Source organism: Dromaius novaehollandiae, chromosome 4 (genome assembly GCF_036370855.1).
Source record: "Dromaius novaehollandiae isolate bDroNov1 chromosome 4, bDroNov1.hap1, whole genome shotgun sequence".
In the NCBI taxonomy this organism is placed as follows: domain Eukaryota; kingdom Metazoa; phylum Chordata; class Aves; order Casuariiformes; family Dromaiidae; genus Dromaius; species Dromaius novaehollandiae.
Genome location: NC_088101.1, coordinates 37975846 through 37988890, shown reverse-complemented (window position 1 = coordinate 37988890; position 13045 = coordinate 37975846). Strand labels below are relative to the sequence as shown.

Below are 13045 nucleotides of genomic sequence, written 5' to 3'. Positions count from 1 at the left end.
GCCTCCCTTGTGTTGGGCAAAAGCCTATCTTCCAAAGAGGAACCTAGTCTTTGTCTGAAGATATCGGGAGATGATAAAGGTAATGGAGAATCAATAGGCTGTTTATTAACATACTTGCTGATCAAAGCATATATCTTCAGTTTGATAGGCTTTATCTTCCGGGCATGATCCATGTTAAACATCTTGCTAATATTTGCAGTATTTCTCATATGAAGAATTTGTGCTATGTAAAAGCATTTTAAACAACCTGTCTTTCTATCTTCTTTGTAATATACAAGTTGAACATTAAAGCTCTCACTGTAGGGCATTTTGCAGTTTTGGAATCATGCACTTCTTCTGTAAATCTTTTCCAATTTTCCAGCGTTCTTTCTAAAGAGCATACACCAACACTGAATTCATCTTTTTTTTTATTGTGGCCCCACCAGTGCCATGTCCAGAGTTAAATTCCACCACTTACTCCTACTCATCAATCCCATTTGTACATCCAAGGCCTGCACTTTTTTGCTGTAGCATTACATTAGTAGTTCATGATGAGTTGATTGCCCATTGTGACTAATAGACTTGGTAGAGTCACAGTTTCTAGGGACGCAGTTCTCTCTTTTGTAGGTATCGGCTGCATTTTTTCCTCTAAGATCTGTAAATTTATCTTTTAATACAGCCAAGCTTATTTTATCTGAACGGGTGTAGCTTAGCACATGACCATAACTCCCATGTAATTACCATTGTCATTATTTGCAACTCCTCCTATCTTTGCCTCAAACATAAATATGTCCTGAAGGACTTGTATTTACCTCCAAAACAAAGACGAAAGATGGGAGAGCATGAGACATAGTACCAAGCCCTGTCAAACCTGTTAAACCCAAATTTAAACCTCCTGTTCAGTGATGCTTCCTGCACCGGCACCTGCAGATCTTTCAGCTAGCTTCTAATCCATTTAAAGTGTGCTATACTAACATATGATAGTGGTAACATCTCTATTCTCCCTCAGAGCCTCCTAATCCATTTAAAGTGTGCTATACTAACATATGATAGTGGTAACATCTCTATTCTCCCTCAGAGCATCCCAGGGCAGTTAAGTGAAAAACATTACAAAATTCTAAATATATTAAAAACACATAGCAACTTTTATGTACCAAATCTATTATCCGAAAGACTTAAATCAAGTTTACACAAACAATTCATCATAAAACAATGGCTTCCATTATTTATATTGCTATTCTTTACTAATTAGATGCCATAACAAATGTTCTGGGTTAACTGCCCATCATTTAACCAGATCACCCAGAAAGTCTTTCTAAACACTTTTATTGCATTAGCATTCTTCCATTTTCTTGGAAGTTCTTCAGCGTGCTGCAAGCTGTTTTAAAAGTTAACATTGCCAGGCCATACAACCCCAAGACCAGAGAACTCTTTTAGGACAAGCTGGACAGCTTCATGTTATTCAACATATTCACTTTCCAACAGGCCTACCTGTGAAGATTTCTGCTTGATCCTGCTGATTATAGATCCCACATCAGTCTTCTAAGTGAAATCCTCTTTAACAGTTCTTCAAAACTTGTAACTTGTATCGACTGCTAGCTATTTCCTCTTCTTCTTCCTCTTACTCTGTTATTGTATATTGCTTCATGCAGCCAGTAAACATCCTAAGCTGCTGTAGATAAAAGTTTTTAAAGCTTTGCCATGGCTGGTTTGTCTAGTGTGTGTTAAGCACGCTGCTGGAATTGAATCAGATTCATGGTTTTCACTTTACCTCAGAATTCACGGGTTCCCTAACATTGATGGTTTAATGTTTTTACTGTTTTTCTCCTCTCACTTGTGTTTACCTCCAACATTGTTTTACAATGAGCAGCGCTGTCAGGTTTCCCACTTTTATGAGTGGTTAGACTGCCACATTGGATTGACAGCTCTTCTAAGAGGAGCTGCAGAAACTTCCTGTTCTACTTTTCTACCATTTGAATTCCACTGCATTCTTACACCACAAATCAGGGAAGATATGATTTCTTTTAAAGTTCCTATCATTCTTTGAGTGTATTCTTTGGTGGTCTCAGGGTCTTCATCTTCTCTCCCAAGATTTCAATCTCCCTCCCTTTACTCTCCCATTACATTCATATCTTTGGGTACTAAACAGTGCCAGAACAGATGAAGGACATGAGGGTTCTCAGTACAAAAGCAATAGTCTATATGATGTTTTCTCATAAATTTCCATCAAGTCTCCAACCATGAACTCCTCACCTTTTCTTCTCTATATTTATGGGAAGCCTCTGAGTTCTCTGGGCCTTCAGCTTGGCCTTCTTTCTAGAGCTGCCACCAAGCTGCTTCTACAATTTACCTCCTCATCCCACATAAGCAGGTACAAGGATCCAATTTTACTCTCCATAGAGTTAAAACTTGTTTCATATTCTCACCACCTTCTGCATACTGACTCTTCCAATTTTTTGACTGCTCAAATCCTTGTAAACTGTCATCTAAATTATTTTCTTGGTTCACTGCTCTAATCACAACACTCATTCAACCTTCTAGCTTTCCCTGTGCCTTCACAACACATGCTTGTGCTTTGTCTTTCTGGACATGCCTAATTTAGACCAGCTCTACCTAGAAAATATAACAGCTTAGGTTGATCCTCACCATTTACTGGTTGCATCCAGGTGGTACAATTTACCATTCAGTTTCCAACCCAAACATTCTTTTTTTTCTTCATCTCCCCCTTTCACATAATGATAAGGAAGAATACTTACATAGACTAAGACTTACCTCATTTAGGTTCTCTCTAACAAATACACAACTTTCAATTCTTTTTTCCCTTTTGTCTGGATAAGCTTCTGATAGTAACAGCTGTCAGACCCTCCATACCAGATATCTGAACACAGCTTCCACCTAACCAAACACAATATACCTCCCAGTTGCCTTTTTTTCTTTTTCCAACTGGCTAGTCTAAGAATATTTTGTTGCTGGCATCCAAAGTTGAAAGAAACCAAAATACTTTGGCAGTGTCAATAATCAGATCCTTACTCTATTCCAAGAATTCTAAATAAGAAAAGCTATTTGTAATAAAACCTAAGAAAAACAGAGAGCTAACACTGTTAATTACTTGCTTGAGTGACAGAGTTTTCTTCACACTTCAGCTTGAGTAAACTAAAGCATTACATATTTTACTATTAAAAGAAAGTCCAATCTTACTTAAACATCAACACTGCAACCAATATCTACAGTTTAAGGGTAGCCAGAAGATGAAAGCGGTTTCTGAAAGTGACTGTTTTTGAAGTAAATGGGGACTAAAATATCCTACTGAGATATACAGAATGCAAGCAGAACAGAACTACTGTACATGCTCTAAGATATAACTTACTTCACTCTGCACCATTGTCATATAGGTCTAACTGCAGAAAGGAGCTGATGGCAAGAATTATTGAGGTGGGGAGACTAAAGATGCTGCAAAATCCCTAACTGCCAGCTTTAAGTCTGATATTTTCTCAATCATGATATGGGGAAGCAGCTGCACTGCTGTGCAGCCACCCATCCTCCCTCATCAGCATCACAGCTGCATCCAGCTTGGAGTTAACAAACATTCATTCACCATAAATAGCTAACTTTCCTCAACAATACAGAAGTTTAGCCAAGTAGAAAGTAGCTTTGCTCTCGTGTTAATTCGTGGGGATGTGCTATGTTTTCATCTTAACAGAAATCTCATAGCTTGGGGAGAGAAAAGAAATAAGAATATGCTCAATTCCATGTACTAGAGCTTCAGCATCCATAGAAAACAAGCCTGAGAAACATGATAGATTACCTGTCTCACAAAGCCAATACAAACCAAAAGTGATCCCATGATATGAAGTACCAATCACATAACAAAGTCAAAGGCAGTTAAACAGCATTATATTATGACAAAGAACCACATAGAAGCTATTCTATGAATTCCTATGTGAATTAAATTATTGATAGGAGGGAGCCAGTTAGGTTACAATGTCAACAGAAGTCAGAACAAATCATTTGGTAGTGGGAACCAGAACATTTACATCAGATTCACAATAGAAATCAAAGGGCAATTTATTTTGAAGCAAGACATCTAAGAGGGAAAGAAAACAGTTAACCTACCTACTTGCCCAGCCCTAAATAAAAGATGCCATTAGCTCATGCTAGCAAAGTGTTTACACCTTTCGGTGCGTACAAAAGCAACCTCACTCCAGAAATGATTCACCCATTCCTGGGAAAGCCAGAAGCAACTAGTGGAGAAAGCTTTATATGATAATCAGAGTCATCAGATGACTCTGGTCTGGTGCTAAAAGAGCTGCACTAGGAATGGCCTTTCTCCAGATGTAGGGCTGCATCCTTTGTTCACTGTTCACAGAACATCATCATCCTGCGGTAATCATGCCAAGCACCGGGTGAATTCATATACTCTCCTACTCCTTCATATCTTTAAAGTTTTCTGAATAAATTATGTCAAGCCACCTATTTCTAAGTAAATTAAGAAACTGTGTACTTTTATTTAGTACACCACTGAATCTGGTCAACAGAATTGTTTATTACTCACCTCCAGCCTACAGAAATTATGTTATTTAACCAAATCAGTTTCCAAACTAAAGCTAAATCACACCAAAACAGACTAATAATGATCTATTATTTGGTCAAAAAAAATCATAGCAAATGCTAAAATGAAAAAAGACAGTTATTTCAATTTTTCTGAATAATGAGTGTTTGAAGGTCAGATTCCTGTAAACAGTTAGAAAACAGTTAGAAAAATAGCTTCATATTACTGCATTTCATTATCCAAGAGTATCCATTATCCTTATTGTGTAGCAAACCCTATACATTGCAGTACTGCCTTAGTATGCAGTCAGAATACAAGAAAAATGCTATTAGCTCTTACATAAATTTAGACATCAATACAGACTCACATACCCTGAAACCGATATAGTTTTCATTCAGAAAATGGACTGCAGATGACCCACATATCCATCAGTTTAATGCTATCTTTCAAAACACATGCAGAAAGAATTAGATCTCCATGCCAGCTACTTCCTTTCGCTCTCAGACAAAATAATTAACACAACTATTGTAGTTGACTACACTTTTTTTTTCTAGATAAAAAGAAATTTTGATATATTTTTCAATTATATGCATGTACAAGCATGTGTATCTTATGCATAGGGTAGCTTGCTTGTAGACAGACTGTTTTTCCCAACTACATAATGATTCAGAAATGTTAGGAAAAAGAGGAAGCTGCAGTAGATAGAATTTGCCTCAAGACTGGCTGATGCAACTCAAGAATTGTAGCCAGAAAGGTGGGTGTTTGAGCTGGGGCTGGGAAAAAGAAAGAAATGTATGCATCTGAAAGTTACTTAGGGACAAGTAAGATTTGGGGGCCATTACCCTGCCCTCCTCCTCTACAATACTTTCTTGCTTATTTTTAAAATGCAAAATTCAATTTTAAAAACACATATTTCTGGACATACACTGAATCCGTAATAGCAAGCAATTATCTAAGGAATACCTGTTTCATTTCAGGTTCTTTCTCAAAATTCAGGAGTAACCTTGCTCAGATTACTCCTTTCCTTTAACAAAATCCCAAAGATGCATAGATTTGCAGGTAAGCCTTTCACTGAGCAAGCTAAAACGAAAATGCTTAAAGAATTGCAATTTCTTCCTCAAGCTGTAGAAAAACAGCTCAAGACAAAGTCACATATATAATGTTGGGGGGTATTAGTTTATATCACATAATTAAGTTTTGAAACACAACAGAAATCAGATACGAGCATGCAGAGGAGTTTCTCTTTTCATTTGTGTATACCATTATAATAAGGGCAGTATCTAAACTCAAAGACTATTTTTTTTTTTTTTTTTTTTTTTTTTTTTTAACAGAGCCTACTTGGCAGGAAGCCACATATGATCTCCAGCCTTACCAGGCTGGCCAAATGTCACACATTAACCTCACAGCTGAAAACTGCTGTAATGAACTGCAACTACTTCAAGATAGATGGATTGTCCCATAGTTTTCTGGTAGCATCAAATGTCTTGGATTTCTGTAAGTCCAGGTAACCTTTAGCTATGGTCCAGTCTCCATATCAAAACCTACCCACCAAACAACCCTCGTCTAATGGATGACAATGAGAACTATGAAAAACCAAAGTAATCCAGAAAAGGTAGTCTAATACTATGACCAGTACAAAAGCTTTCCTGATTCAGTAGTGCTTCTTCCATGGCATCAAAAATTCTGAAGTCCATGAAAATATTTTTCCATGTTTCCTTTTCTTTCTCTGCTCTGTTGTGTCAGCCATTCAGCCACTCATCGGCTGGGAGACGTCTCTGCGAGAGTCCTTCCAGCCCGCAAAGGTAAGGTGTTCAAAAACTCTTCTACCCCCTGCCAAACTGAGACCATATTGTGTTGCTGTCTACTCTTTTTGCTTTTTAGCTTACTTCACTTGCAATTATTTCCCATGATCTTTTAAAAGAAGAAATTTCTTTGCCACTAATTTCACAATCTGTGGTGGTATTCAGATAATGACAAAGACTAACTGCCCCAGAACTAACCGCTCTCACAGTGTGTACGTGTCAGGTCTCTCATATGAATACTGCTCCAAAGCATTTTCGGCACTCTGATGACACTTGGCTGTGCCTTCTTCCTCATTTTGTTCACCTCAGAGAACACAAAAGTCTCTCTCTCTCCTTCTGTGACAGCAGTGACTGAGGGAGGGATGAAGCAGGATGCCTATGTAACATTTGAGAGAAGACTGAAAACAAGCTAAGCAGCCATTAAGGCAGTTTGATCAGCTGTTTTAACCAAACATACAGGTGACATCTGTTGAGGAACCTCTTAATCTCCCAGCTGATGAATTTAAAAGGTTCAGAAAACAGTTTTTGCTACTTCAGCGTGGTTAGGTCAATATTTTCTTTCATGTCTGGATTGTTCCACCTCTGTCCATGCCTTTGACAGTTCTGGATTAGATATTTGCAAATGCAATTTTCTTATACATCTGGAGCACGTCCAGGGTTGGACCCAGCCACGCTGTGGAAAGGAGGGTGTGTGCAGATAGGTCAAGGAGGCTATGCAGCACACAGGCTGCACCAAGCAGTGCTAATAGCAGGGGAGAGAGAGGCAGCTAAAGCATTCATCTCCTCACCAGTGAATTTGCATACATGTTACAGAACACTAGAAACTCATTTGTTCAGTGGGATAACCAAACTTGCCAGGCATCATGCATCTTCTTTGCTTGCAAGATTCCCCCTAATATGGTCTCTGAGGCTAATTTGCTTGGCTCTGGTCAAGTAGCCTTAGACTAGGTTGCAATTCTAACCATGCTGGTCCCACCACTGTCATTTCTCCATACTAGCCCCATAACTACTTCTTCAGTCTCTCTGTTGGTTCAGCAAGTTGCAGGTACAGCTGGCAAGGAAGGAGGTGACAGTGATGATCTGGTTCACTTTGCACTATCAAGTTTAAGTGCAGCTTTCAAAAGAGGAAAACAGAAGATAACTGGGAAAGAGAAGAGCAAATAGGACAAAGATCTGATGCAGAAGCTAATGGAAGAACAATACATTTTTTCTGACTGAATGGGAAGGACTGACGCACAGCGGGAGCAAAACAGGAAGAGGAGTAATATTCTCTAACTCTCGTATCAGCCTTTCAGAAAGTTCACCCTTTCCCCTGCAGGATTCTTCTCGCCTGCCCTTGTCACCTGTGAAAGCAACCCCCCATGAGGAAACAGCTTGTTCAGTGAAATACAGACACAACCATAGTGAACTGGTTTAAACTGGAAAGAATTGAACTGCTTCAAGTCTTTATTCTACTTACGCTCTTGCATGCTATGGGAGAGCATTTATTCTCAACCAATGCAGGTTGGACAGGGCACAGCTGGCATGTAGCATGGATACGTCAGTGACTTCCATGGTTGGGATTAATAGCTTTTAGTATGCCAAATTGGCCTTCTTACAGTATTATGTGCCCTTGCGTGTCTGTGTGCAGAAGGTGGAGAATTAAAAGAGATGAAGGAATATTACAGGAGATCAGAGATTTTTAATAATGCCTACTCTCAAAGGAAGACTGACCCTTTCTCCTAAGCTCTCCATTCTTTCTTTAAATTCAGATTTTAGTTCTGGTCTATCCATATTCCCTTTCCCTACACTTCTGGTTCCCACTGCATGCACATGTCTGTGTACACACATGTGTGGGAGCACATGAGGATGTGTTTATTTTGAACATTTCTACAGGCTCTATATTCTATGTACCAAAAGCAGAGAAGCATTCGCTATGGTACTGGCTAAGGCAATTCTTAAGGCTACCACAAAGATCTGACACACATCTTTTCAAAAGAAATAGAGCTTAAGAGATATTTACTACATTATGACAGCTAAATTTGCTCTCAGATAACCATGCAGCAGGTAGACTGTAGCAAGTAGATTATACAGAAGTATAACAATGGACAGACAATGCATACTTCATATACAAAAAACAGGCCAAAATAATGCCATACCTCCAAGGAAACATGGCATCTTCTGTTGAACCAAAGCTTTCCAGGCGGAAGTTGATTATCTAGATAGGAAACTGGGACCTTATACATACCCTCTGTTACCTAAGATAAAGTTTCACCTTTACTTTTACCTTGAGCAGTAGCTCAAAAAGACTTTTACAGTGTAGCAGTCATCCTACTTAGAGTCATGAGGTAGAAAAAGCCGTGACACAGCCTGCAGAACTCCAGGAGCCATTCTTGCAGCAAGGTGCAATATGAACTATCTTAAACTCCACACGGTAAACAGCAATCATTCTGATCTTCCCCTCTCAACTAGTATTGGTGCACCTATTTGGTAACAGCATAGCTGTTAACAATAGCTTTGTAAGCAAGTGTTGCAAGCCCTTATGGCTTTTTGATATGCCTGTGTAGCTGCTTTTCTTTCCGTTTCCCCTAGTATGTGCCAGGTTACAGAAACACTTCCAAACAGCAGATTTAGAAATAGAAAGAGTTCAAGGCCAGGTTTCACACCTGCAACCTTGCAGCTCTGGGCTCCTCCAGCCCTGCAGATCAGTCTCATTATTATAAATCCAAGGCTTCCTCTAACATCCAGGTTTTATGTTCGGTAATTCCAAATTAAGTTTATGTTTTTTACTTACTTGTTTGGGGAAGGAAGGCATGGGAGAAGGAGGAAATAAAGCATGGTGCTATATAACCATTATATGTATCACATTTTATTTCCATGAGATGATTTAATAATACGAATGCCACACTAGTTATAGCAAATCCATTTATCACTCAATTTAAGACACTGTATCATCTCTGTCCCCGCAAAAATTAAAAGGAGCTCCTCCTATTTAATACTAACATACCATTCATACTTCAGCTTCCATGGATACATAAGAGGGTAATACAATTCTGGCTTAGAGGATCGGTTAAAGTTAGTACAAAGTTTTAGAGTTAAGCAGCAATTCTATTTTTTTTATAGAATTCTACATGGCATTCTGTTTTCTAAAACACTATAATTTTCAGTTTATAGCAGCAGCAGAAAGCTATCACAAACAGCCCATATACCTCCTGAGTTCCCGAGTGGGGTGATGTGAGACAAAACATCTTAAAAACAAAACAAAACAAGTTACCCCTCCCCAATACGATACAAGTACATGTATGTGCCAAGGACAAATTTTGGCTTCTAAAGAGTGCTCAAAGAGAATGAGGAATCAGCAAAGCACTGTGGCTTAAGACATGTATATTTTGGTTTGTTTAGAAAACACGTCGTACAGCTGTTGGATGACTTGCCATGCAAGACCCCTTTCCCGACTCTAGGTGTGATTTATGCAGTTCTCATGCCTACTGTCTGCTCATCTTGAATGGACTGCATTATATTGCCTGCTTTACTGAGGATCTTTCTTGCTATGCTATTCTAGCAGCCCTGCAAGATAGTTTAATAATCTCTAAGTCTCAGGCACAGAAAAAGATGAAGCAAAACAAAAGACAGTTTATTTTGCTACAAGACAAGAAAATTATATTAAAAATTAAAATAAAACCAGAAGGGAGCACATATACCTCTGTGTTGCCCTCCAGAAGAAATACAAACAGAGCTCTCTTCTGATATATACTGACTGTCCAAATGGAAAATAAAGACCCAATGACATTTTTAGAAGAAAAGGATAAACATCTCCTTGTTCTAGCCAACAGTCTTTCTCTCTCAGGACATAGAGTATGCAAACTTATTTGTATATAGCTGAGATTTGTACATAGCTGTGTAAGCCACAGGAGTTTCTGCATCTAATTCACTCTAAAGTTCATTCAGATAGTAGAAGACAAATGTTATAAAAAACAACAACGAAACCAAAATCAAGTCCTCTTTTGAGAAGGAATCAACTCTGGAACTGATCCTAATGTAAATCTAAGGCAAATCCACATTTTGCTGAAGCAAAAACTTTGGGATGATGCCATGTATGAAAGTAGCTCACAGTTCCCCATTAAGTGTAGTTCTAATCGAGACACTGAAATGTTGAAAAACTTCATTGAAAAATTTAATAACTGGCTTACCACAAAGGAAAACAGTTGAAAGAAAAATGGATGGTATCATCTGTGCCTGCACCTTGTTTTCCAGGAAATGAAGATCATTATTCTAGCAAAGACAATACCTGAATTGTTTGGAAATAGGTTTAACATCACCTAATTGCCATGTACAAGGAAAATTTATGCACTATCATAACTCAGCTAACTACTAGAAGACAAAATAGAGATTTTAATCAAACATAGCGTGTGCTCTTCAAGCTATTGTATCTGCAAATATTTACTTCAGTTACAGCCCTTTCTGAGTGGTAGCTGCATACATTTTGTGTGCAGTCGAGAAGCTTTCTGACTGAAAATGTGCTTCTAAAAAGAAAAACTGGCCTCAACCCTGCATTTTCAAGTCTAGCAGTAGGTTCTGAAGCCTGTTAACTCCCTGGAGCAGCTGATAGTTAAAGACTTGTTTCCGCTTTTCTAACAATTTCCTGGTTTGCATAACATTCCTAAACGAAACACACTCAAGAAGTTTTCCAGCACAGAGAGATTTTGTCTCCAAAACACTTACAGTTTCAAGGCATAGAAAATATTATATATAATTACAATAGCTTTAAAGGTACATCGTCTACAAATATGTTTACGGATAAATATGTATCAGCTACTTGGTTTAAAACAAGATTATGATAATTTGGCCATATCCAGGAAATACAAAACACTGGCTTATGCCTGGTGCTTAACTCATGCCATTGTGAATAAAGAGGGGGGAGGGAAGGGGTTTAATGTTTAATTTCCTGTTAAAAACACACACAGGATAAAATCTTCCAAAGAGCAGTTATAAAACATGCATTTGTTGGCCAAGAAACTAGGTAAATATGGAACAAAGCCCAGGCTCACTTTTATTCCCCCACCCCACATAAGAAAGTAACCAAAGGCCACAGCATGGCACTGAGCTCTAGTCAGTGACTACACAGTTAATCAGCCTGGCTCATTTATGTGTTACGAAACCAATCCATTGGAGCAGTTCCTCAGGCCCTGCCATGATGCAGTTGGACTTAACATACTATATGACGATGTATATTGCACACCGGCCAAATAACCACGGTACCAGCTCCCAACCCCCACTCCTCATACAACCATATGGCCAAAATGCAAATAAAATAGGTATTAGCATATAGTCCAGACTAATCACCTATCAAAAGCCAGTTTCTAGCAACAAGATATTGAGAGCTACTACAGGATGCTGCTACCTTTGGCAGCAGCTGGAGATGCTACAGGGGCTATTTTTCGGAAGTCACATGGGGAAATTATTATTCTCAGCTCCCACTGAAACTCAGTGCCATACATCACAGAACCATGACTTCACAGTTGCAGCAATTCAGCCTTCATCACAGTTCTACCATCTATAATGATATATTAGATTACTTGGCAATTCACTGCACTAAACTCCCAGACAACTACCAAAGTTCTGTATGATATACAACAATTAGAAACCTGTAACAATCCCCGTTCTTCTCTTGGTTCAGAATGCATGAACTAGATAAAAATATGGACAGTATTTAGGAGAAATGAAGCATTTATAAAGTAGTTTTTAACAGTAACACCAGTTTTTTGGATATTACATTAAACAAACATCTATCAAGTATTTCCCATCTACTGGCTTAGGGTTGAAGTCAGTTCCTCAGCGTACATTTTGAGGCATGGAATTGGAGAAAAGCTGCAGCACTTGTTGTCACTCACTGGGATTCATATTCAAAACTAGATTTAAACAATTCTGAGAGTGTCTTAATTGTAAGAAATATATATATATTATTGCAGATACAGCTTAAGAGCTTTCTTAGCTTTCTGTGGCATGTTATTTAAATTAACACGGCTTTAAGCTTTTTAAGTAGATGCACCTTAAACACTTTCTAGTCAATACATTTAGTTTCATATTTGATGCAGGAAAAGAAAGGAACAAAGATTACATGTCTCTAGTGAATTAAACTTGAAGGCAGACATGTGGAATTTCTTGCAGACTCTTTTTAAAACCAGCTTTGAAACAATAAGCTGTACTAAGTTTATTTCTAAAACTTGCATTTAGAACTGTTGTTTGTGCTCTTTCCTTATCAAGTTAACCACTGTTGACCACTGATTCAATGACAGTTCAACAGCGAATCTCATACTAGTGCATGAGTTCAAAATCTTCCTGTTTATTTTCACTTGCTGATAACTGGACTTTGTGCCTCGATCCTATGCTTCTTCAAGTGAAAGTATAATTGACTAACAACATCAGGAGGGAGAAAGGGAATAGGGTGGGGAAAATATCTAACATAAAATGAGCCCTGACTTGCTTTCTCAGTACTGCACGTGCCCTCAAGCAATGAGATTTCAAAAAAATGATTACTTTTCTGGCCAACAGTCAGAATATGTAAGATGTTGTATACCCTATGCCTCACTGTACATTGCTACTGCAGACTCCATGCAAAAACAGGATTTTTTCTTTTCTTTTTTCTTTTTTTTTTTTTTTTTTAACTCAAGAGTCAGGCAAGTCTATGAGTATTTACTGCTAGTAACACCAAGGTATTAAAGATTCAAGTGAAGTA

The 13045-nt window shown here is 38.2% G+C and overlaps 1 protein-coding gene across 6 annotated transcripts in view; it reads right to left on the bottom strand.

Moving 5' to 3' along the window:
- ARHGAP10 (Rho GTPase activating protein 10) overlaps positions 1-13045 on the bottom strand; it is a 150360-nt gene that overhangs the window by 28161 nt on the left and 109154 nt on the right. The window lies entirely within an intron of this gene.